Genomic DNA, 26,142 nt, shown 5'->3' with positions numbered 1-26,142 from the left:
AGAAAGCCCATGTGCAGCAACATCGACCCAAATTAAAAAAATTTTTTTAAAAGACCCAAATTTAAAAAAATTAAAAAAAAATTGTGTAAAATGCTCATTCTGCATCCATAAAATAATCAAATGTTTTTAAATTTTTGATTTTTAAAAATAGTGAATTTAAAAAAAAAAAAAAAAAAAGTGAATTATATTTATTGATATCCAAATGTAAAACCAATCTTACAATCCTGAGATAAACCTCACTAGTCCTGATGTATATTGTATACATTTATATATAAATATTTTACATTATATATTCATTTATATTTATAGATATTGTATTCTTTAACCTATAAACATATATATACATATTTATGTATAGATATATTTACATATACAGTTAACACTTCGAACAGCATGGTTTTGAACTGTGCAGGTTCTCTTTTTTTTAAAACATCTTTATTGGAGTATAATTGCTTTACAATGTTGTGTTAGTTTCTGCTTTATAACAAAGTGAATCAGTTATTCATATACATATGTCCCCATATCTCTTCCCTCTTGCATCTCCCTCCCTCTCACCCTCCCTATCCCATCCCTCTAGATGGTTGCAAAGCACCGAGCTCATCTCCCTGTGCTAGGCGGCTGCTTCCCACTAGCTAGCTATTTTACGTTTGGTAGTGTATATATGTCCATTGTGCAGGTTCTCTTATACACTTTTTTTATTAGTAAATATTACATACAGTACTACATGATCCGAGGTTGTTTGAATCTATGGATGCAGATACAGAGGAACCTTGGTTAGGAAGGGACAACAATAAGCTATACGCATTGTTCAAGGATCAACTGTATATAGCTGGATTGTGGCCATGGCTCATGGGCCTAGCCGCTCCGTGGCATGTGGGATCATCCTGGACCGGGGCACAAACCTGTGCCCCCTGCATCAGAAGGCGGACTCTCAACCACTGTGCCACCAGGGAAGCCCCAATTTGTAAAATTTTTTAAAGAAATTTTGCACAAATATTTCTGAAGAATATTGTTTCTAACTTTATTTTCTTTCAAAATTTGTCTGGTTTTGATACCATGACCTCATACTGGCCCTGCTATAAAAGCTTTTATTGAATTGCTATTATCTCTTTCTTCAAAGTTTGGATGAATTCCCTAGCAAAGCCACCTGGGCTTGAAGTTTTCTTTATGGGGAAGCTGTTAACTACAAATCAGCTTCTTTTTATGGATAAATGGCTAAGAAGTTATTTTTCTTTTCTTTTTTATGAATGTGTATTTATGTATGTGTTTTATAACACATATGAGAAATACATACAGTTGTACTTTTTTTTTTAATTGGGGTTATTCCTGCCCTGCAAATAGGTTCATCTGTACCATTTATCTAGATTCCACATATATCCATTAATATATGGTATTTGTTTTTGTCTTTCTGACTTACTTCACTCTATGACAGACTCTAAATAGCTCCCTGCGCTATGCAGCAGGTTCCCACTAGCTGTTTTACACATGGTAGTGTATATATGTCAATCCCAATCCATCCCACCCCGCCTTCCCCCCTCCATGTCCACATGTCCGTTTTCTACTTCCACATCTCTATTCCTGCCCTGCAAATAGGTTCATCTGTACCATTTATCTAGATTCCACATATATCCATTAATATATGGTATTTGTTTTTGTCTTTCTGACTTACTTCACTCTATGACAGACTCTAAATCCATCCATGTCTCTACAAATGACCCAACTTCATTCCTTTTTATGGCTGAGTAATATGCCATTGTATATATGTACCACATCTTCTTTATCCATTCATCTGTCAATGGACGTTTAGGTTGCTTCCATGTCCTGGCTATTGTAAATAGTGCTGCAGTGAACATTGGGGTGCATGTGTCTTTTTGAATTATGGTACTTCTTATACTACTTTTCTAAGGAATTGATTATTATGGCTTTAGTATAGTTCAGTAATTTTCCAGAAATACAAGTTTCCCTATATTACACTAACTTTATTTAGGTGGGTTTTTTTTTTCCTTTATTCTTTGGAGCAGTTTCAGGTTCACAGCAAAATTAAACAGAAGGTACAGATGTTTCTCATTCCTACTCCCACATGTGCATAGACTCTCCCACTGTCAACATCACCCACAAGAGTGGTATATTTGTTATAACTGATGAACCTACAATGACACATCAGTATCAACCAAAGTCCATAATTTACATTATGGTTCACTCTTTTTTTTTTTTTCACATCTTTATTGGAGTATAATTGCTTTACAATGGTGTTAGTTTCTGCTTTACAACAAAATGAATCAGTTATATATATACATATGTTCCCATATCTCTTCCCTCTTGCATCTCCCTCCCTCCCACCCTCCCTATCCCATCCCTCCAGGCGATCACAAAGCACCGAGCTGATCTCCCTGTGCTATGCGGCTGCCTCCCACTAGCTATCTACCTTACGCTTGGTAGTGTATATATATGTTCATGCCTCTCTCTCGCTTTGTCACAGCTTACCCTTCCCCCTCCCCATATCCTCAAGTCCATTCTCTAGTAGGTCTGTGTCTTTATTCCCGTCTTACCCCTAGGTTCTTCATGACATTTTTTTTCCTTAAATTCCATACATATGTGTTAGCTCCTGGTGTTGCACATTCACTGAATTTGAGCAAATGTATAATGATATCTGTTATTATAATAGCATATATTTTCACTGCTCTAATAATCCTCAGTGCTCTGCCTGTTCATTTCTCCCCACCCCCATGTTTGTCAACCACTGATCTTTTTTATTGTCTCCATAGTTTTGCCATTTTTAGAATGTCATATAGTTGGAAAAGTACAGTATGTAGGCTTTTCAAAGTAGCTTCTTTCACTTAGTAATATACATTTAAGACTCCTCTAGATATTTTCATAGCTCAATAGCTCATTTCTTTTTAGTCCTAAATAATGATTAATTGCCTGGATGTACCACAGTATATTTATCCACTCACCTACTGAAGAACATCATATTGCTGCCAAGTTTTTACAATTATAAAGAAAGCTGCTATAAACATCCATGTGCAGGACATAAGTTTTCAGTTCCTTTGGGTAAAGACCAAGGAGCATGATTGCTGGATCATATAATAACAGTGTGTTTAGTTTTATAAGACAGCATCAAAGAGTCTTCCAAAGTGGCTGTACCATTTTGCCTTCTCACCAGCAATGAACGAGAGTTCCTATTGCTCCAATCTCACCAGGATTTGGTGTGGTCAGTGTTCTGTATTTTGGCCATTCCAATAAGTGTGCAGTGGTATCTCATTATTGTTTTAATTTGCATTTCCCTGATGACATATGGTGTAGAAAATCTTTGCATATGCTTGTTACCTGTATATTTTCTTTGGTGAGGTGTCTGTTAAGGTCTTTGGCCCATTTTAAATCTGTTGTCTTTCTTATTGTGAGTTTTAAGAGTTCTTCGTATATTTTTGATGACAATCCTTTATCACATGTGTTTTATAAATATTTTCTCCTGATGTGTGGCCTGCCTTCCAGTTTTCTTGACTGTCTTTCACAGAGCAAAAGATTTTAATTTTAATGAGGTCTAGCTTATCAATTATTTCTGGATAATTGGGAATAAAATGGATCATGCCTTTGGTGTTGTATCTAAAAAGTCATCACCACACTGAATATCATGGAGGTTTTTTCCTATGTTTTCTTCTAGGAGTTTTACAGGTTTTCATTTTACATTTAGGTATGTGATCAACTTTGAGTTAATTTTTGTGAAGGGTGAAGGTCTGTGTCTAGATTCATTTTTTTTCATGTTGATGTCCAGTTGTTGCAGCACCATTATTGAAGAGACTATCTTTGCTCCATTGTATTGCCTTTGCACCTTTGTCAAAGATCAGTTGACTATATTTATGTGGGTCTATTTGTGGACTCTCTATACTGTTCCATCAATCTGTCTACTTTTGCGCATACCACACTGACTTGATTACAGTAGCATTACAGTAAGTCTTAAAGTCAAGAAATGTCAGTCTTCCAACTTTGTTCTTTTCCTTAAATATTGTATTGGTTATTCTGGGTCTTTTGCCTCTTATTATACATTTTAGAATCATTTCATCAATATCCACAAAATAACTTATTGGAATTTTGATTTTGAATACATTGACTCTAGATCCAGTTGGGAAGAACTGACATCTTGACAATATTGAGTCTTCCTATGCATAGACATAGACTATCTCTCTATCTCTCCATTTACTTAGTTCTTTGATTTTATTCATCAGAGTTTTGTAGCTTTGCTCATATAGATATTGTACATATTTTATTAGATTTATACCTAAGTATTTCATTTCCATGGTTACTAATGTAAATAGTATTGTGTTTATAACCTTTAATTCCACTTATTCATTGCTGTTATATAGGAAAGCAATTGACTTTCGTATGTTGGCCTTACATACTGCAACTTTGCTTTTTAGTTCCAGGAGTTTTCTTGTTGATTCTTTTGGATTTTCTATATAGATGATCATATCATATGTAAACAAAGACAGCTTTATGTCTTTCTTTCCAACCTGTATACCTTTTACTTCCTTTTTTGTCTTATTGCACTATCCAGAAACTCCAGTATGATGTTAAAAAGGAGTGATGAAAGAGGACTTTCTTGCCTATACCTAATCATAGTGGGAAAGATTCAGGCTTCTCACCATTAAGTATTATGTTAGCTGTAGGCTTTTTTTTTTTTTTGACAATCTTTATCAAATTGAGGATGTTTCCCTCTATTCCTAGTTTATTGAGGGTCTTAAAGTGAATGAGTGTTGGATTTTGTCAGATGATTTTTCTGATACGATCGTGTAATTTTGCTTTTTTAAGCCTGCTGCTGTAATGAATTACATTAATTGCTTTTTGTTTGTTGAACCTAAATCCCTCTTGGCCATGGTGTATAAAATTCTTTTTATACATTGTTGACTCTGATTTGCTAGTATTTTGTTAAGGAATTTTACATCTATGTTCATGAGAGAGATTGGTCTATAGTGTTCTTTTCGTGTAATGCCCCTGTCTGGTTTTGGTATTGGGGTGATGCTGGCCTGATAGGATGAGTTAGGAAGTATTCCCTTTGCTTCTGTCTTCTGAAAGAGATTACAGAGAATTGGCATACTCTTTTCTTCAAATGTTTGGCAGAATTCACTAGTGAAGCTGACTGGAACTCTTGTTTTAAAGGTCATTCATATTACTTCAATCTCTTTAACAGATAAGCCTATCCAAATTGTCTATTTCTTCTTCTGTGAGTTTTGGCAGACTGTGTCTTTCAAGAAATTGGTCCATTTCATCTAGGTTATCAAATTTGTGTGTGTAGAGCTGTTCATAATATTTCTTTATTATTATTTTAATTTCCATGGGATCTATAGTGATGACCCTCTTTCATTTTTGATATTAGTAATTTGTGTCCTCTCTCGTTTCCTTAGTTTGCCTGGCTAAAGGTTTATTGAATTTATTGATCTGTTCAAAGAAGCATCTTTGGTTTTGTTGATTCTACTGACTTCCTATTTTAATTTCATTGGTTTCTATTCTAATTCTTATTGTTTATTTTTTTCTTCTTCTTTTAATTTAATTTGTTCTTTGTCTAGGTTCCTAAGGTGGACACTTAGGTTATTGATTTTAGATCTTTCTTCTTTTCTAATATATGCATTCAATGCTATAGATTTTCCTCTTTTGCCTTTGCTGCATCTGAGAAATTTTGATGAGATGTGCTTTTTCATTTAGTTCAGAATATTTTAAAATTTCCCTTTAGATTCCTTCTTTGACTCATGTGATTTGTTTTTAGAAATTGTGTTGTGTAATCTCCACATATTTGGGGGTTTTCCGGTTTTCTTTCTGTATTGATTTCTATATAGTTTAATTCTTTTGTGATCTTGGAGCAGACATTGTATGATTTTTATTCCCTTTAATTTTTAAGGACTAAATAAAATAACAAATATATTTGCTAGTTGGGAGTTTTTTAAAATATCTGGATGCTCTGAAGGCATTCAATATAAAACTATAATATCTTACCACTCATGGGCAACTGAAATAAATTTTTCTTCTTGGAATATAGAGTTGTAATGATCATGTTGGACTTTCTTCATTCAAGTTGTACTTTTTCATATATATATATATATGTATGCATATGTGTGTGAATATATATTCCTCTTAGTCTCTACCCTAGAGATCCTCTGTGTGCAGAGGTCTAGCCAAGTCTCTTGACTGTCATAGCAAGATTGCAGATATAGAAACAGTTATTCATCAACCCTCGTTTTTAACCCCAACCCCAGGCCCTCTACATAAAAGAAATGTATGCAATATCCTGGGAAGGAAAGAGCTGTGTGGAAAACTGAAGAATTGTTTCACTAAGAATATCAACCCCTCTGCTGGAGACCCCCTTTGTTCCTTCCCCAACTTCTGAAAAAAAATATGCTTCTCTTCTTGCCAGGAGGTAGAATAAACAATGCCCATCCTAGGAGGGAACAGCAAGTAAACTATGGAAGGAAGTAGTAAAGGGAATAAAGGTTACCTAAGTATCAAAAAACTAGAACTAATTAGTGGCCCCCATGTTGGGACCTCAGCAAAAACAATGGCTGTGTCAGTAAACAAACCCAAAGGTGCAGTGACTTCTTAAGTCAGGTTCATAAATTTATTAGGTGTGAGGGATATCCAAGTTACATGCACAAATATTTGGACTGCTCTCACATTTTACAGTAGCTCGAACTTTAATAACTTCATTGGGATTCATGGCTTTTTTCTACAAACGTTTATTTGTATTTAAACAGATGTAATTTAATCTGGTGAAATAAAACTATGAAATAGGGGTAGAAAGATCAGTATCTAAAAAAGACATGTTATAGGAACAGAGGAGAACAAAGACTGTGAAACAGCAAAAGGAAAGATAATCTAGGGAAATTATAAAGAAAGACATTACTATCTCAAAAAGTAAACATGTAAAAGAAAAATGAACTGTTTAAATATGGCATTCTTATTTTTTCTTTTTTAGTTATCTCATATTTATTCATTCATTCAACCAACAGTTATGTGTCAGTGCACTGTTACTGTGGTTAAAATATATTTTTATTGGTAACATATCACACATATTCTGGTTTTGAGGAATCTAATATAGGTAAAGGATTCTAGGAGAAAAACAAAGAAAACAACACTAAGCAGGTACCCTTAAGCAGTAATGGATCAATCAGATCTGGTCTTTTGTCCTCTGTTTAAGGTTGTTGAGAATCTGATACATGAATTATTGAATTTATGTTGTGTTTCAATCTACATGTAACATTAGGTTGAAAGCATTTTAAAAGTATTATGTTACTGGAGAAAGCCATCATTGGTTATTCAACTCATTTTCAACAGAAGCGAAAAAAAACTTTTGTGTTAAGAACTAAATCAAATGAAGTCTCCTCATAATATTTTCTTTATTATTTCAGAAAGTAAATATTTGAACTTTAAAAAGCTAACTAAGTACATTCTAAGAACTGATACTTTTTTTTTAATGAAGTTACTGGCAACAACAAAGTCTTGTGAATCTTTTCTCCTGCTTATTTTAAAATAAGATTGAAAATTCTTTGTAGCTCTAGAGCACAGCGTATACTATACAAAAAACAAAATCACCCACAATCTCTTTATTTTTACATTCTTTTATTTATTATTCCAAGTATATAATGAAATATATGTATTTTCTTATAGACGTAGTATCTCTGCTTTTAAACTTTTTTCAACAAAATAATACAATGTGAACGTTACCCATAATCACAATTATACCTCCATAACATCATTTTAAATGTAGACACAGTATTCCATTATTTACTATATCGTTCTTGCTAGATATTTAGATGGTTCCCAAATTGTCACTTTATGCAACAAGCACATTGCAGTAAACATACTTGATGCATAAATGTTAGGTGACAATTTTATGTCCTTTTGACCCATTCCTAGCAGTGAATTTTGTGGACCAAAGAATATAATCATTTTTAAAGACTTTGATCTATATTCAAATTCCTATATTAAAGGTTGCAGCAATTTGCATATTTTCCTGTATATTTGGCAACATTAGATGTTAACATGGAAAGAAAAGGTAATCAACTGAAATAGATTAAACACAATTTTACTTTCTTCTCTTTGAGACACTTTAAGAATTACCAAAAGAAATCAACATAAAACTTTATGCTTTAACTTGACAGTTACAACCACAATCAACAAACAAATCAAAAAGTTTTGTGTATTTGTTCTGATCACACTGAAAAATGAGACCCTCCTGGTTGGAGCAGCACAACTGAAATTCAAAGAAACATTGAAATAATGAAACCAAAAGATAAACCTGATGAAACTACATTTCATAGGTGAGGCACAATGAAAAAGGGATTCCACATATCACTAAATGAGTACTTGGAGAGTTTCGGGCTTGGCCATGGGTTTTCTGACCCACTGAACATTAAAAACTTGGTGGTAGTGGTGGGGGGGTGGAATTTGGGGGTGGGGGAGAGATGTGCCCCATAGCAAGGAAATACAAATTACGTGAGAGGGATTTGAGCCAACCAGAATAATTTGGAGATTCACTACTACAGCTCCACCCCGCAATAAAATTTGATGCATGGAAGATAATTGAGAATTAGGAAGAAATTGACACAAAACTAATGTATAGATACTGTAAAAGAAACAACATGCAAAACCATAGAGAGGTAAAAAAGAAGAAAGTGAAAAACATATTGAGTATTAAAATCATTTGTCACCATCGTCTCTTTATACAAATTCTTATTTTTAAAATCTTTTAATTTGTTTTAGAGTTTAAAGTATAATAAGCCATTCTGATTCCTCTAAATACATATTACTTTTAGATACAAGAAGACATTTCTCAGTAATAGAGAGTGAATTTTAGCTGGGCTCTAAATATGAAGTCCTAGGAAAGAGTAAATGCAAGTCAAATTTCTAATTTCACAAATTTAACTAATTATCTAACAGGTTTCTCTGATCTATGGTACCATTTTCTGAACCAGTATCTTTTCTTCTTATTTCCTTCTTTTTTTTTTTTTTTTTGTCTTATGCTCTCTACTTGTCTCTAAGCTTACAGTAAGAATCTCAAAACTTGGGATATTTTACTGAAGATAGTGCCAGTTCTTTTAGGGTTCTTTCTGTACCAAGATAAAATATATTCCATTAATGTCAGTATCAGGAAAATAAGTTTCTTTCTTTAGGCATCAGTAGACTGTAGTTGAGCCTTTTTCTATGTTTTCATCTCTTCTGGACTGAGAAATCAAAAGACTGACACAGTTTAATACACATATGGAGAAACACAAAAACATGTCACTAGATTTAGTGCAAGATGTAGATATTTTCCAGTAAATATAAAAGCTGATTTCTTTCAAGTTAGTGTGTAAATATAACTGATGTCATCACTCTGGTAGCTCCACATTTATTTCACACTACTCAAGCTGTATCCAAGAATACAGTGAAACTTTTCAGGGCAAGGATCCTATCTATCTCACTCATTTTTAAATTTCTGTGCCTTACAAATTGTGGGGCATAAAGTAGATGCTTGCCTTAGTCATAACAAAATATCAGGTTGCCATAGCAAAATATCATAGACTGAGTAAGTTAAACAATAGCCATTTATTTTTCATAGTTCTGGAGGCTGGAAAGTGTGACATCAGGGTGCCAGCACAGTTGGGTTCTGCTAGAGAACTTCTTCCTGGCTTTCACAAGGCTGTCTTCTTGCTATATCCTCATATGTTGGAGAGAGAGCTCTGGTGTCTCTTCTTCCCAGCATGGGGGCTCCACCTTTATGACCTCATCTGAGCCTAATTACCTCTCAAAGGCCCTACCTCCTAACACCATCACACTGGGGGGGTGAGGCCTTCAACAGATGAATTTTGGGGAGGACACAATCAGTCCCTAACAGTGTTTAAACATATTTGTCAAATAAAAGTGGATTAAAATAAAGTATCGAGGGCAGGAGTGATAAATCTTACCATGTCCATACAGATAGGCGGTCAAGCATAGCAAATTGGTCAAATGCTGGGTCCCATTTGACTCAGCTCTGTACTAGTACAATTAATATATTGATCTCAGATATAATAATGTCTTATGTGAATTTTTTAATTCCCATATAAAGATGTTGACACTTTATTGTGCATATAATTTTAATGGAAGCTTCCATTAAAGACTTCATAAAGATCCTTCCATAAATATTCCAAGGATCTTCTCTCCATTTTTCACTTAATTTTTCTATATGCTCTTAATCTTGCTAGAAATCTACAATTAATTTTTTTCATGGAAGAGAGACAATGCTTATTGAGTATTAATTCTCAAACCTGTGCATAATATTTTCTTCCAAATACTTTGTGTAATGGACTTTGCAATCCTGTTTTATGGTTGACTAATCTAATTGTTCCAAAATATAAAAATGTCTGTGCCACTCTTTCAATTCCTACTGTATAGATGTTAGTACTATGTTGTGGGTAGAATTTTAATGGAAGCCAGAATTTTTGCCTTATGCTTCACAATACACGGAGTCCCCAAAGTACAGTCTTTATTCCCTTCTTCACTTTCACCGTAAAGGCCCTTAACTTTCTCCACTGACTTTTGCCAACTGGTAATTTCATGACCACTTTTTCCCCTTTCTGAGAAATTCTGAGAATTAGACAATGATATATCATGAAGCTGGAGAGGCAGTAGAATTTGGGTGTAATTAAGCAAGCCCTTGGAAATTTTTGCCTAATACCAAATTGGACCAGTAAAATCAAATCAAATAATTTATTCTTCCTCCTCTTTCTTTAGCCAAAATATCATTTCTCCCTCAATTCAATTTTATTACAACTAGTAACATAAGTAGACTGTACGATTTCTAATAAACAGGACTTGTGGGAAGTTATATATCCAATCACCAGTTACGTAATTTTCTTGCTATAAGGAATATCTTCTAAGTTTGAAACAATCAGTGTTCAAATAACCATTTAGAGGAGAGAAAATATGAAGTCTGCTGGTAGCATGGTTCCAATTTACGGTATGGAATAAACACAGCTATTTACATGTCCTTTGCTCTCTGTTATACAAACACTAGAGAAAGGAATAATTTATAGACTCCTGCTTCCCTGGAAAGGCTGTAGTATAAGCTCAACATCTCCTAATACACATTTTAAAAAATGGTTTAGTCTGTAAAGAAGCTAGTAATGGACAGATCAAAAAGCAAACCCAGATTTATTTGTTATTCACTAGATAAACTATCATCATGTCAGCAAAATTTTCAATAACTATCTATGCACATAATGTTGACCTTGTTCTTGTGATAAGAACGGTTTAAACTGTGAAGGAAGTTTGAGGAAATCTTAGGGTCACTTCTCTTAACTTTAGAAATAATTGCAGAGAATTCTGAACAGAAGTCTAATTTTCTGAGCTGCAGATATTCTTAACATGTTTTCATTTAGCAGCCCTGCCCTAGTTTCTTTTAATAAAGAATAGCGAGTCCATGTTATTTAAGGTGTCATATATTAATTGGTTATGAGAAATGCTCAGCGACTTCTTTGAGACTTGACAGTTGCCTTGCATAGCAAGCACAGCCCTGTTTTACTGGCTGCACTCAATTAAAATCTGGGTCTGCTAAGCAGTTTCTAGGTAGAGACCCAGTCTGATAGCTAATCATTAGTTCGTATCCTAATGACACAAAAACATTCCTGGAGACATTTAATTTTTAGCACCAGAGGTTTTCTTGATAAAAGATTTTTTAAAAAAATAGCTAATAAAGTCTTATTTTAAAGTCTTACTTTAAAAATCAGAAATGGCATCACTGCCTGGTAAAATAAAGGAACAACCACTGAAAGGAGAAGAAAAATAATGGTTGTTGCCATCACTTGACAATGTATTTAAAGTGCTACTTTGTACAATAAGAATTTCTTCTACACTCAGGAAGGAAATAAGATGGTAGAGCTAAAATTATTAGGCCAAATTATGCTTAGTTTTTCAGCTCGTTTTAGAGGTGTGTCTGCATGTTTATTGAAAGTGTGACTTTCTTCATCAGGACTTGTTCCCATTATATGCTGAATCAGAGAGAGCAAATATTTTCATCATTCTCCAAAGGAAAGTTTAAAAATTTCTCTCATGATATTATATGAAAGCAATGGCTCAAGGAAAAAGACCCATCCTTTAAATTTAGAAATGCTTTGAAAATAGTATTAACTCCAAGCCATTCTGATGTAATCTCTTAGTGACTAGATGTCAACTCTTTACATTATGCAACATGCAGCACCCCAGCTTTTGTCCATTTTTACTCTACCATGAAATTAATGGGCTAAACAAAAAATACTATCACCCACCTCTAAAACAATATGTCATTTTATCAGTGGGCTAAATTTTATCTTTGAGGTTTGCATAAAATGTACTCACTCTGTAGATTCATGAAAAAATATAATTGGAAACATTTACAAATTTCTTTCCTGGCACTCCTCAGATCCTGGCATCTGTGCTGCTTCTCTCTGTCCCTTCACAGCCAAGCTTTCTTTTAAAAATTATCTTGTGCTAATGCCCTGTATTTCTTGAAGCCCATTTGTGCCTTCCTTCTTCAATCTAACAAACATCTCTTCCTGTACCTACTTAAACCACTCTCATTTAAGTCACCAATAGCCTCCAGATAGCTAGATCCAAAGGACATTTTTATATGTTTATTTTATTGCACTCTGTGGGTTTTGATAATGTTGACAACTTGCCACCACCTTAAATTTTCTTTTCGCTTAGCTAGTGTGACAAGATTCATTCTCATTTTGGAGGTCTGTGTTTAAATGTCACCTCAGAGGCTTTCTCTGGCCACCCTGTTTAGAATAATCTCCTGTCTAGATCCAAGCCCTGTTTTATTTTCTTCACATTACATATAACTAACTGAAGTTATGTTGTGTACTTGTCTCCTTGACTATTGTATATGTTCATCCTAGGTTCTAAGCTTCATGAGAGCAAAGACTGTTCTCTTTGCCACTAACCCTCATACCTATAACAGTGCCTTCCACACACAAAAAGGAAGCTTAATAAACAATGACCGATAAACATGAGTGAATGAATACTGGGTCCCAGACCCTTAAAGCTAACTGGATATTTTCACTTAGATGCTTTGCAAGTACCTCAAAGTCAAGATTTTAGAACTTAATTCTTTCCTCCCAAACATGATCTTTGAATGCTTCTTGTATATCTGAATTCCTTCATTTCATCACCCTTTGCATCTAAAAGGTAGACATGATTTGGGGGTGATAATTCTGTAATTTTCTTGAGTTGTTTTTCTCTTATTTATTTCTATTTCTTCTGTTCTTAGTTCAAACACTCCCACCTACTGCAATAGGCTTCTAACTGGTCTATTGTCCCCAGTCTTGACTCCATTCAATCTGTCCCCTACATTTTTACCTGCACAGACTTTCCAAAATGTAAACCTCCTCATTTTCATCCTTAGGTAGAACTCTTTCAATCTTTCACTAGGCTTCAACAACAAAGCGGCACTTCTTTGCTTAGCCTTGTGAGCATCTTCATGACCGCTAGCCTCACCCTTTACCACTCTCCTCCATGTTGTCTTCATGCTATAAAGGTACTTCCAGTGACCTAATTGCAAAATGCTCTTTTATCCCTGCCTTCATATATACTGTTCTCTCACGTTAATACTCCTTCTCATTCTTCTCCAATTCTTCTAGCTATTAATCACTCACTCTTTAACAACACCACTTATTGTGTACCTACTACATGCCAAGCATTGTGCTAGGTGCAGGAAGTATAGCATTGAGGAAGAGCTAGACATGGTCTGTCCCTTCCTGAAGTAATAGTGTGGTAGGGGAAGAGGCCATACGGTAGGGGTAGGGCTTGAGGAGGACAGAGGCATGCATTAAATTAGTTTAGAAAAGGTCATTTCATATTAAAATTCTCAAGAAAATGTCTGTGTTACACTAAAACAAAGACACAGAGGGAAGAACATTAATTTAAATTGCATGTGTTACTTGGTATGAAAACAAAATCCATAAATATCTCTTTGAAAAACAATTCAACTTCTAATTGCTCCTTTCAATGGTTGGGTAGAATGTCACATTATAGAATCAAGTTGCATTTGGCTAACTTTTACTTTGATCTAGGTATACAAATAACAAAAACCAAATAGGATCCTTAATCTCGTGTGTGTGTGTGTGTGTGTGTGTGTGTGTGTGTGTGTGTGTGTGTGTGTGTGTGTGTGTATTGATATCTAGATAGATAGATAAAATTTAAATATATATTATTTATATATATTATTTAAACCCATCAAGTATATTTCACCTGGGGATTATTGTTCATCATTTATACAGTGATAATTTATTAGATTAATCCACATAATAGGCCAACATTGCTGTAATCATATAATTTATAAATGTAGTTATTAAAACAAAGATAATTATGTGAGTTAACTATATATTTTTGTACAACTCTCAAATTTGTAGAAATTATGTTCATTCACTCTCTTTTTTAGTCAACTGCAAACCAAGTTATATATTCTTGTTTTGGAAGCTTTAAAAGTCATATATTTTTGTTCCCAACAATATTACCCTCTTTCCAAATACTGTGTAAGGCACCAATAAATAAAAGCTTTAGAATAAGCAAATAAAATATATCACTGTTTTTATCCTGCAGAAACATTACAGTTCTGATTTGTGCATGTGTGCGTTGAACAATCCATCCTTCTCCCACAAGCTTCATCTTGAACTAAAGCCTGACTGATTCTTGCAATAAGAAAAATCTATATAACAAATAAATGGAAATATTTACAGAGCTCAGAATAGCTTTTTTTTTCTTAAATTTGTTTGGTTGCGTCGGGTCTTAGTTGCGGCAGGCGGGGCTCCTTAGTTGCAGCTCTCAGGTTCCTTAGTTGCAGATTGCTGGCTCCTTAGTTGTGGCATGTGAACTCTTAGTTGTGACTAAGAGGGATGTGGGATCTAGTTCCCGGACTAGGGTTAGAACCTGGGCCCCCTGCATTGGGAGCTCAGAGTCTTAACCACTGCACTGCACTGCACCACCAGGGAAGTCCCTAGAGAGCTTTTATAATAATCAGATATTTTGAGGAAAAGCAGGATTAAAACTTTTTTTTAAAGTCACTTACCTATTTTTATACCATATTCTCCATTCAGTTATAAATTTGCTATTTAATGAGTAGCTACTCTAAGGCTCAGTTCTTCCATCATGACTACTTTGGTTTCTAAATAACCAAAATGCAATTCAATTTTTTGATAAAAACAGGAACTTATTGGCTTACATAACCTAGAAGTACTTGAATAGATGCAGGCATGACTGGATCCACTGGATAAACAGCATTGGCAAAGTGTCTCTTATCTCTTACCTCTCTTACCTCTCTACTCTCCTTTTCTTTATCTCATGTCCAGGCTTCATGGGTTGAATCCTTATCAAGCCCTGGCTTGAATCAACCTTATCACCAACATTGCCAGTTGGAAACGATGTACCTTCTCCCTAAGCGTTCCGTAAGTGCACATTCCTGAACCCATCACTGGAATAGGGGGAGATAGCCAGGTAACATAAGCTGAAGTATAGAGCTGGGATCAACTCCATAGGAGGTCTCTGCAATTTAAAAAAATAGGGTGCTTTCCCAGTAAGGAGAAGGATGTGTTTACAATAAAAGGGTTAAGTTGCTTAGGCAGCAAAAAGCAAGAGTCATCAGCTAGACATGTAGCTCAAGGAATTTATACCTAGTGAGAAAGAGCAATAGATTCATAATTATAATTTCCACCCAATTCCACAATTAAATTTAGCTTTTTACCAAATATTAGAATAAAATTATATCCAAAAATGTACCAATTCAATACTATATTCAAAGCAGTGCTCTAAGCATCTAGTGGAATCGATGAGGCATAAGTAAGACAGTCTCTGCAGTTAAGTTTATCTATTTTAGGGGATGTGGCTAGATTTCATGTAAATAAATAGATGGTAGATAGATAGACAGTAGATAGACTGAAACTGCAGCAAAGTATAAAACGAAGTAGAAAGCAATCAAAATGTATGAGATTAATTCCTCCTCTCTTTTACTAGTTATATGACTTTGAGCAATGCAACTCATATCTCTAGGCTCTTTTGTTTACCTACATAATGGAAATACTATTTTCTATGTATCTCATACTCTTATGGGAATTAAAAATGATAAAATATCTGAAAATTCTCTTCCAGTAGTAAAACACTTTCCAAATAAGACTTTTAAAAAGTTTCACAACAAGTAAATAAGAAGTTTATGCTACTTTGTACTAGTATCTTACTGTCATTACAGTTCAGTTATTTACTGTTGGTTTTAATGACTGCTTGGAGTTTCACAAATAATAGTAAACTGAAAACAAACCAGTATATGTCATTTAAAGTAATTGAGGTAATGTTAGGCATCAATTTTCCTAAAAGCACTGAGGAAAAACTAAATTAGAAGTGGGAAATTAATTGAGGTATTTTTAACATCCCATGTAAGGGAAATAAGATATAGTTTTAAACATATTAATTGAGAAATGCCCATTTCTAAAGAAAGAGTATAATTAATGGGATATACACTGACAGAGTCTCAGCAGAAGTCAAGGAAACTTTAAATTATTGGCTATTTTGTGGTAAATGATTAAGGCACAGGTTGGCAAACTTTTCAACAAAGTGCCTGATAGTAATTATTTTAGCCTCAGGGTAACACAAGCTCCCTGTCACAATATTCAACTCTACCAGAATAACACAAAGGCAGCATAGATAGTATGTACACAAATATGTGTGCCAGTAAAATTTCTACACAAACTATGGCCCAAGGGCAATAGTTTATAGACCCTTGGTGTAAAGCAACAGAATCATTAACATATCTAACTGTATATAAGCCAATTTTTTCCCTTCTAACGTCTAGCGTTTGTTAGCTTTTTTGCAAAAAGAAAAGTGGAAGGATTATAAAAAGTGTCTTATTATGACAAAATATCATTATAAATTATAATCTAGAGGTAGAAAATGTCCTTAAAGTCATTTTACAAGCCCCATTTTGATATGATTTAACTGAACCCTGAAATTGTATCCACAAAAATTACTCCATCTTCTATTTCATGTTTACCCATATCGTCACCACACACAAAAAAATAATGCCATTTCAGTTATCAGATACAAACCCAAATTCTTTATTCACTAGAGAATCATTCCAGATCAACTTCATAGCTTATAAATGAGCCAAAAAAACTTAACAGGCAAAGGTCTTGATGAACATGGGTTGCTCTTACAAGTAGAAAAGGCCAATCATCTATTATTAACTAAAAAGAGAAGGATACATGGTAATAGTGATGTGTGTGTCTGTGTTTGTGTGTACGTATGTATGAGAAAGTGTGATATATAAATACACACACACATATATATGGAAATTCATGAAAATAGTAGAAAATGTGGTAGCCATCTTTATTTTTTGGTTTTTTTAACTTGCCAAAACTATTTCACCATTTTTCTGGCAATAGTTTCCCCCAGTTTTGAGGAATTATTCTTTTTCACTCAAGCCATGAGGGTTTCTACACATAGGCCTGAACACGTGGCCCAAGCTGAGCCAATAAGAGCCTCTGTTCCTTCCAGTCACAGTGGTTAGCTGAAAGTTGAGGGAATCGATATGGCCCGTTCAAAACTTTCCCTGGAATTTTATGATTGAAGCTGGGAGAGAGTCTCTGTGTATCTTGCCAGAATTATGCTAGATGCTTAAGGAAATATTCTCTAATAATACATTTATATATATGCATACAAAAGGATAAGCTTTTTTAGAACTAAAATAAGATCATGATATAACTAATTATCCAATTTTCATGTAAAAATGTACACTTTTATTTGTAAGTACATTGTGAGCTACCTTTATTGGTACCTAATTCATTTTCATAAGATATTTTATACACACACACACAAATTGACCTTCTAAAATAGTGTACCATATTTTTCTCAAATTTACATTTACAGGTACAAACAATGTTCATTTGTTTTTTTACATTTATTTATGATGTTTTTCTCTGTAAATACCTTTCAAACATTTTGTGTACTCAAATCTGCCAGTCATTTCATTTATGCTTTCTAGTTTTTGTGACTGGCTGAAAATGATCTATTACAAGAGAATACAAACATTTTTTCTCTTAGTGGTTTCACTGTATTATAATGTTAAAATCTTTACCATTTTGAAGTAAGGGGCTTTAATTTATGTTTACTGAAATTAAGAACCAATTGCCCCCATCTATTAAAAAACAAATGTTTTCAACTGATTTGAAATGCCACATATATTATTCCAAAACTTCCACAAGTCCTTGGTCCTGTTTCTGAACTTATGATTTTGTTCCATTGATTTATATGTCTTTTCCTGAATCAGTAACTTACTTCTTTTTTCTTCAGAGATTTATAATGATTTTGACACCAGTTAAAGCAGGTCCCACGTAATTGTTCCTTGTTTTCTAAACTTTTTAACTATACTTAACACTTCTTCCAGATGGACATTATGGTTAGTGTACTTAACATTCTGCCAGTGTTAAAGCTTTACACTCAGAAAACGTTCTTTCACACTACAAGGCTTTTACCTTTATGAGCCATATTACATGTTTCCTCATATACAACCTAAACATTTACTTTCTTTATGTTTTGATGCTTCTCTATGTGAGTGGTGTCTTTTTCCCCCCACTGTATTTTCTTACTAGTTTTGTACCAGCATTTTGCCTAGAAGCCAGCCATCCTACTAGACTATCATCTTAATTATAACAGTTTGTAACTGAATCAGCTGAGTTTTCCTGGGAGACAACCTTATTAACTATCAATAAGGATAATTGCTCTCCTTTCCAAATCTGTGGTTCTTTATCTTATTTATCTCGTCTAAAATAATTGGCATAAGTATTCAGAAAAGTAGCTGAACAATCTACATCCCCCTGCAGTAATATCATACTGGGTTGGACGGTGTCCACATAAACTCATGTCCTTCCCGGAACCTCAGAATGTGACTTCATTTGGAAATAGATTGCTGCAGACATAACTAGTTAAGATGAAGTCATACAGGAGTAGAATGGGGCCTTAATTCGCATCACTGGCGTCCTTATAAGAAGAGGAGGAGACACAAAGATAGAGACTAAGGGGAAAGCACCTTGTGAAGACTGAGGCAGAGATTGGAGTGATACAAGCCAAGGGATGGCAAAGACAGTGGGAAACCAAAGACAGTGAGAAAAAAACTAGAAGAAAATAATAAAACATTCTCCCTCAGAGGGTCCAGTAGAATCCAACACTGCTGACACCTTTATTTTAGACTTCTAGCATCCAGAACTGTGAGAGAATACATTTTTGCTGTTTTAAGACACCTAATTTGTGGTACTTTGTTGAGCTAAACCTAGGAAACTAATACAAATATTGACTACAGCTTTTATTATCAGAAAATGACTTCTTTAGGTTTCTAAAGATATTCTTTATCAAGTTTAGGAAATGTCCTGCTATTTCTCTTTTACATAAAGTTTGTATCATATTTCTTGAATATAATGATCTTTCAGCAGGTATCATTGATATGATTCTATTGTTATTTTCTCCTTTATTGTATTAATATTTAACAATACAACAACCTAAACAATTCTCCACCTCTCCCAGCATGTACATGCTTTTGAAGCTCCTGACAGTAATAAGAGGAATCAGTTTCTCTATACTTGGAATTCCTGCTGTCTATATGCCTTACCTTGTCCAACAGAACAGGGCAAAGGCAACATTTTTCAGTTCTGAGCCTAGGCCTCAAAAGAACTTGCATTCTTCCATGCTTCCTCTCGAAACCTGGCCACCACAGTCTGAGCAAGTTTGGGCTAGGCTGATGAATAATGGATTCTGCCTGAGCCCAAAACAGCCAACTACCCATTGAGTAAATGAGGTTATCAACTGCTAGCTAACCACAGAGGCATGAGTGAGTCTAGCCAAAGTCAGCCAAGCCTGGCCCGGACCAAGAACACTGCCTAGCTGACCCAAGGACTCAAGAGGAACAATTAATGGTTGTAGTTTTGGGCAACTAGGACTTGGAGTGATTTGTTATGCAGCAATAATATAACTAAGAATACATACATATAATAAACATAAATGACCATGTAAAATATATGTATCTATATATAAACTATATTAACAATATAAAATAAACAACTGATATAAAGTTTATCAGTAGATTTTATAAAATTAAAGCATCCTTGATTTCTTATTAAAGAAATGGTCATAGTATAGAATTATAATAAAACAGTACTAGATTCAGTTACTAATGTTTTATTTAGAATTTTGAATTTCTGTTCCAGAATAAAAGGCCTTGTATTTCCAGTAATTAAAATATTTTAAAATGATATTAAAGTTCAAATAATACTGAAAGTGATAAATGCATCCTTTATGAGTCAGTAAAAGATATTGTTACAACTGCCAAATATAACCTTTACTTTATCATTTGCTGAATCCTCATATGCAAGGGACCTTATGTCATTTTTCTATTCAATAATCTATACATAAGATTATTAATCTCAAATTTACTGTAAGGACTGAAGCTCAAATAAATTAAGTAGCTTGTCCAAGATCAAGCTATTAGTAAGTGTTGCAATTAGGTTTAAACTCTTATGTGAATAATCCCCAAACTTAATTTCTGGACCACTTTCAGGAGGTCTGAAGAACAAAGGAAGATCAGAGGAGGAAACTGGGATGGCTTTACATCTGCATCATAATTTACCCTGAAAATCAAATCTCTTCCTCAATATTTTCAATACTCAAGAGGTAATATTATACCCCCTTTTCTCTAATTTGGGATCCATAGTTACTTTGTATAAACATGCTTAATATTTATTTTAATACTTAATTTAACTGGATTGTCACTGTTAGAAGAAATATGTGGGCTCATAAAAATATTTAGAATTTGTAAGACACACTGCCTAGCCTTTTCCAAGTCCATGTATATGTTTTGAATAACACCCAACATAAAAATAAAGTTGGTGAGTATAAGCTTTCTACTAAAGTCAGTAAATATTCACAATATTAACACATGATTCCATAAGGCCATGAATAATTCTTAATGGGATATTGTATATAAAATGATAAAATATGATAGTAAGAAAAGTAAGCTACTGTTATGATTGATATTAAAAATTGTGAATAATAAATGCATGCAGAATTCTCTGTTCTAGAAAGAGGCACAATATAGTTGACCTCATGGGATCTATAGGTTGAAATCATGAGCAATCATATAAATAGCATATGTTAGTGCCAAAGAAGGGATTCAGGTTGTAAATCCTATGTGAGAAGGCAGTGATTATTCTGGGCTATGATAGATGGGATGGTGGGATAATTATAGAAGAGGTGGGATTTGAGCTGAATGTCTGAAAAAGTTAGAACTTAGAGAAGCAGAGAAGGCCATAAGGGTATCTTGTTAGGGGAAATGACAGAAGTCAGAAATGACAAATATCTCTGATACTCCTGTCCCCACTCCAGAGCCCACGGCACACATTACTAAAGATCTGTAGCTTTTTCCTCTTCCTGAGTTGAGGCAGTCTCAGAATGCCCATCAATAGACAGCTGCCAATCAGAGATGGCACACAGAGAAAATTTTCTGTCAATCCATGATGGGTAAAAAAAATTATGTGTGGAGTAAAATAAACAAAAGTATATTTGTTTGACTGAAACAGGAAGAGTTAAGGAGAGTACTAATTGGAAAGTTTATAAGAACTGTAATTGGTGGCTAGAAGTTTGGGTTTTTCTTATATACAATGGAGAATGATTACAAGCTTAAGCAAAAAAGTAAATGAGGAAGCAGTTGAGGACAGAGAAACCAGAGGAGGATTGTTACAGTGACCTTATAATGAGCAAAGGAAGCAAAATAGCATTAATGAAAAAGATACAGAAATAAGATGCCTAGAGCAGAAGCAAGAAGAGCTACAGTCCTGCAGCCTGTGGAACAAAAACCACATTCACAGAAAGACAGACAAGATGAAAAGTCAGAGGACTACCAGATGAAGGAACAAGGGAGTGGCACAATATAGCCAAAGTGATGAAAGAGAAGAACCTACAACCAAGATTACTCTACCTGGCAAGGATCTCATTCAGATTCGATGGAGAAATCAAAAGCTTTACAGACAAGCAAAAGCTAAGAGAATTCAGCACCACCAAACCAGCTCTACAACAAATGCTAAAGCAACTTCTCTAAGTGGGAAACACAAGAGAAGAAAAGGACCTACAAAAAACCCCACAAAACAATTAAGAAAATGGTAATAGGAAAATACTTACCGTGAGTGGATTAAATGCTCCAACCAAAAGACACAGGCTCACTGAATGGATACAAAAATACAACCTATATGTATGCTGTCTACAAGAGACCCACTTCAGACCTAGGGACACATACAGACTGAAAGGGAGGGGATGGAAAAAGATACTCCATGCAAATGGAAATCAAAAGAAGGCTGGAGTAGCAGTACCAGTAGCTCGTACCAGATAAAGTAGACTTTAAAATAATGTTACAAGAGACAAGGAAGGACACTACATAAAGACCAAGGGAGCAATCCAAGAAGAAGATATAACAATTATAAATATATATGTAGCCAACATAGGAGTACCTCAATACATAAGGCAAATGCTAACAGCTATAAAAGAGCAAATCAACGGTAACACAGTAACAGTGGGGGACTGTAACACATCACTTACACCAATGGACAGATCATCCAGACAGAAAATTAATAAGGAAACACAAGCTTTAAATGACACAATACACCAGAGAAATTTAATTGATATTTATAGGACATTCCATCCAAAAACAGCTGATTACACTTTCTTCTCAAGGGCACATGGAACATTCTCCAGGATAGATCACATCTTGGATCACAAATTAAGCCTCAGTAAATTTAAGAAAATTGAAATCATATCAATCATCTTTTCCTACCATAACACTATGAGATTAGAAATCAATTACAGGGAAAAAAACGTAAAAAGCACAAACACATGGAGGCTAAATAGTATGTTACTAAATAACCAAGATATCACTGAAGAAATCAAAGAGGAAATTAAAAAATACCTAGAGACAAATGACAACAAAAACATGATGATCCAAAACCTATGGGATGCAGCAAAAGTAGTTCTAAGAGGGAAGTTCATAGCAATACAAGCCTACCTGAAGAAAAATCTCAAATAAACAATCTAACCTTACACGTAAAGGAACAAGAGAAAGACAAAAAAACAAAACCCAAAGTGAGTAGAAGGAAAGAAATCATAAAGATCAGAGCAGAAATAAATGAAATAGAAACAAAGAAAGCAATAACAAATATGAATAAAACTAAAAGCTGGTTCTTTGAGAAGATAAACAAAATTGATATACCATTAGCCAGACTCATCAAGAAAAAAAGGGAGAGGACTCAAATCAATAAAATTAGAAATGAAAAAGGAGAAGTTACAACAGACATCACAGAAATACAAAGCAACATAAGAGACTACTACAAGCAACTCTATGCCAATAAAGTGGACAACCTGGAAGAAATGGACAAATTCTTAGAAAGGTATAACCTTCCAAGACTGAGGAAGAAACAAAATATGAACAGACCAATCACAAGTAGTGAAATTGAAGCTGTGACTAAAAATCTTCCAACAAACAAAAATCCAGGACCAGATGGCTTCACAGGTGAATTCTGTCAAACATTTAGAGAAGAGCCGAATCCATCCTTCTCAACCTCTTCCCAAAAATTGCAGAGGAAGGGAACACCCCCAAACGCATTCTACAAGGCCAGCATCTAATCCTAAAGATGCCACCAGGAAACTACTAGAGCTAATCAATGAATTTGGTAAAGTTGCAGGATACAAAATTAATGCACAGAAATCTCTGGCATTCCTATACACTAAAATTGAAAGATCAGAAAGAGAAATTAAGGTAACACTCCCATTCACCATTGCAACAAAAGAAATAAAATACCTAGGAATAAACCTACCTAAGGAGGTAAAAGACCTGTACTCAGAAAACTAAGACACTGATGAAAGAAATCAAAGATGACACAAACAGATGGAGAGATATACCATGTTCTTGGATTGGAAGAATCAATATTGTGAAAATGACTATACTACCCAAAGCAATCTACAGATTCAATGCAATCCCTATCAAATTACCAATGGCATTGTTTACAGAACTAGAACAAAAAATCTTAAAATTTTTATGGAGACTAAAAAGACCCCAAATAGTCAAAGCCATCTTGAGGGAAAAGAACAGAACTGGAGGATTCAGACTCCCTGACTTCAGACAATACTACAAAGCTACAGTAATTAAGACAATATGGTACTGGCACAAAAACAGAAATATAGATCAATGGAACAGGATAGAAAGCCCAGAGATAAACCCACGCACCTATGGTCAACTAATCTAAAACAAAGGAGGCAAGGATATACAATGGAGAAAAGACACTCTCTTCAGTAAGTGGTGATGGGAAAACTGGACAGCTACATGTAAAAGAATGAAGTTAGAACATTCCCTATCACAATACACAAAGATAAACTCAAAATGGATTAAAGACCAGACACTATAAAACTCTTAGAGGAAAACATATGAAGAACACTCTTTGATGTAAATCACAGCAAGATCTTTTTTGACCCACCTCCTAGAGTAATGGAAATAAAAACAAAAATAAACAAATGGCACCTAAAGAAACTTAAAAGCTTTTGCACAGCAAAGGAGACTATAAACAAGATGAAAAGACAATGCTTAGAATGGGAGAAAATATTTGCCAATGAATCAACAGGCAAAGGATTAATCTCCAAAATATATAAACAGCTCATGCAGCTCAATATTAAAAAAACAAACAACCCAATCAAAAAATGGGCAGAAGACCTAAATAGACATTTTTCACCTAAGACATACAGATGGCCAAGAGGCACATGAAAAGCCGCTAAACATCACTGATTATTAGAGAAATGCAAATCAAAACTACAATGAGGTATCACCTCACACCAGTTAGAATGGGCATGATCATAAAGTCTACAAACAACAGGGCTTCCCTGGTGGCGCAGTGGTTGAGGGTCCACCTGCCGATGCAGGGGACACGGGTTCGTGCCCCGGTCCGGGAAGATCCCACATGCCGCGGAGTGGCTGGGTCCGTGAGCCATGGCCGCTGAGCCTGTGTGTCCGGAGCCTGTGTTCCGCAACGGGAGAGGCCACAACAGTGAGAGACCCACGTACCGCAAAAAAAAAAAATCTACAGACAACAAATGCTGGAGAGGGTGTGGAGAAAAGGGAACCCTCTTGCACTCTTGGTGGGAATGTAAATTGATACAGCCACTATGGAGAACAGTATGGAGGTTCCTTAAAAAACTAAAAATAGAATTACCATATGACCCAGTAATCCCACTACTGGGCATATACCCAGAGAAAACCATAATTCAAAAAGACACAATCCCTCTAGTATTCACTGCAGCATTATTTACAATAGCCAGGTCATGGAAGCAACTTAAATGCCCATTGACAGACGAATGGATAAAGAGGAGGTGGTACATATATACAATGGAACATTACTCAGCCATAAAAAGGAATGAAATTGGGTCATTTGTAGAGATGTGGATGGACCTAGAGACTGTCATACAGAGTGAAGTAGTCAGAAAGATAGGAACAAATATAGTATATTAACACATATATGTGGAATCTAGAAAAATGGTACAGATGAACCAGTCTGCAAGGCAGAAATAGAGATATAGATGTAGAGAACAAACGTGTAGACACCAAGAGGGGAAAGCGGCGAGGGGTGGCGTGGGGGGATGAAGTGGGAGATTGGGATTGACATGTATACCCTAATTTGTATAAAATAGATAACTAATAGGAACCTGCTGTTTAAAAATAAATAAATTAAATTTAAAAAAAGAAAATGCCTAATAAAGAAATTATTGTCAGGCATTAAGATTAATTTATATGAACAAAAGGATAGAAACAGTTAAGATTTATTGAATTCTTACTATGTCCAAGATTTATGATAAATATTTTAAATGTGTTATCTCATTTGACCATCATAATATCCAATGAGATAGGGATCTTTCCATCTCCATTTCACAAAAGAAGAAACTGAGCCACGTAGATGCTAAGAACCTTGACACATTTTGAAAACTAAATAAAATATTGTGTCTATTTAACTGGTTTTGGTTTCAGAGTAATCTTTAATTTGACTTTAGTTCTCAGTTTAATCATAGCTCTGATCTCTCTGTTGAGGTCTATAG

Source organism: Neophocaena asiaeorientalis, unplaced genomic scaffold, assembly GCF_003031525.2.
Source record: "Neophocaena asiaeorientalis asiaeorientalis breed wild unplaced genomic scaffold, Neophocaena_asiaeorientalis_V1.1 scaffold66, whole genome shotgun sequence".
NCBI classification, from domain to species: Eukaryota; Metazoa; Chordata; class Mammalia; order Artiodactyla; family Phocoenidae; genus Neophocaena; species Neophocaena asiaeorientalis.
Note: the sequence above shows the minus strand (reverse complement) of the source record.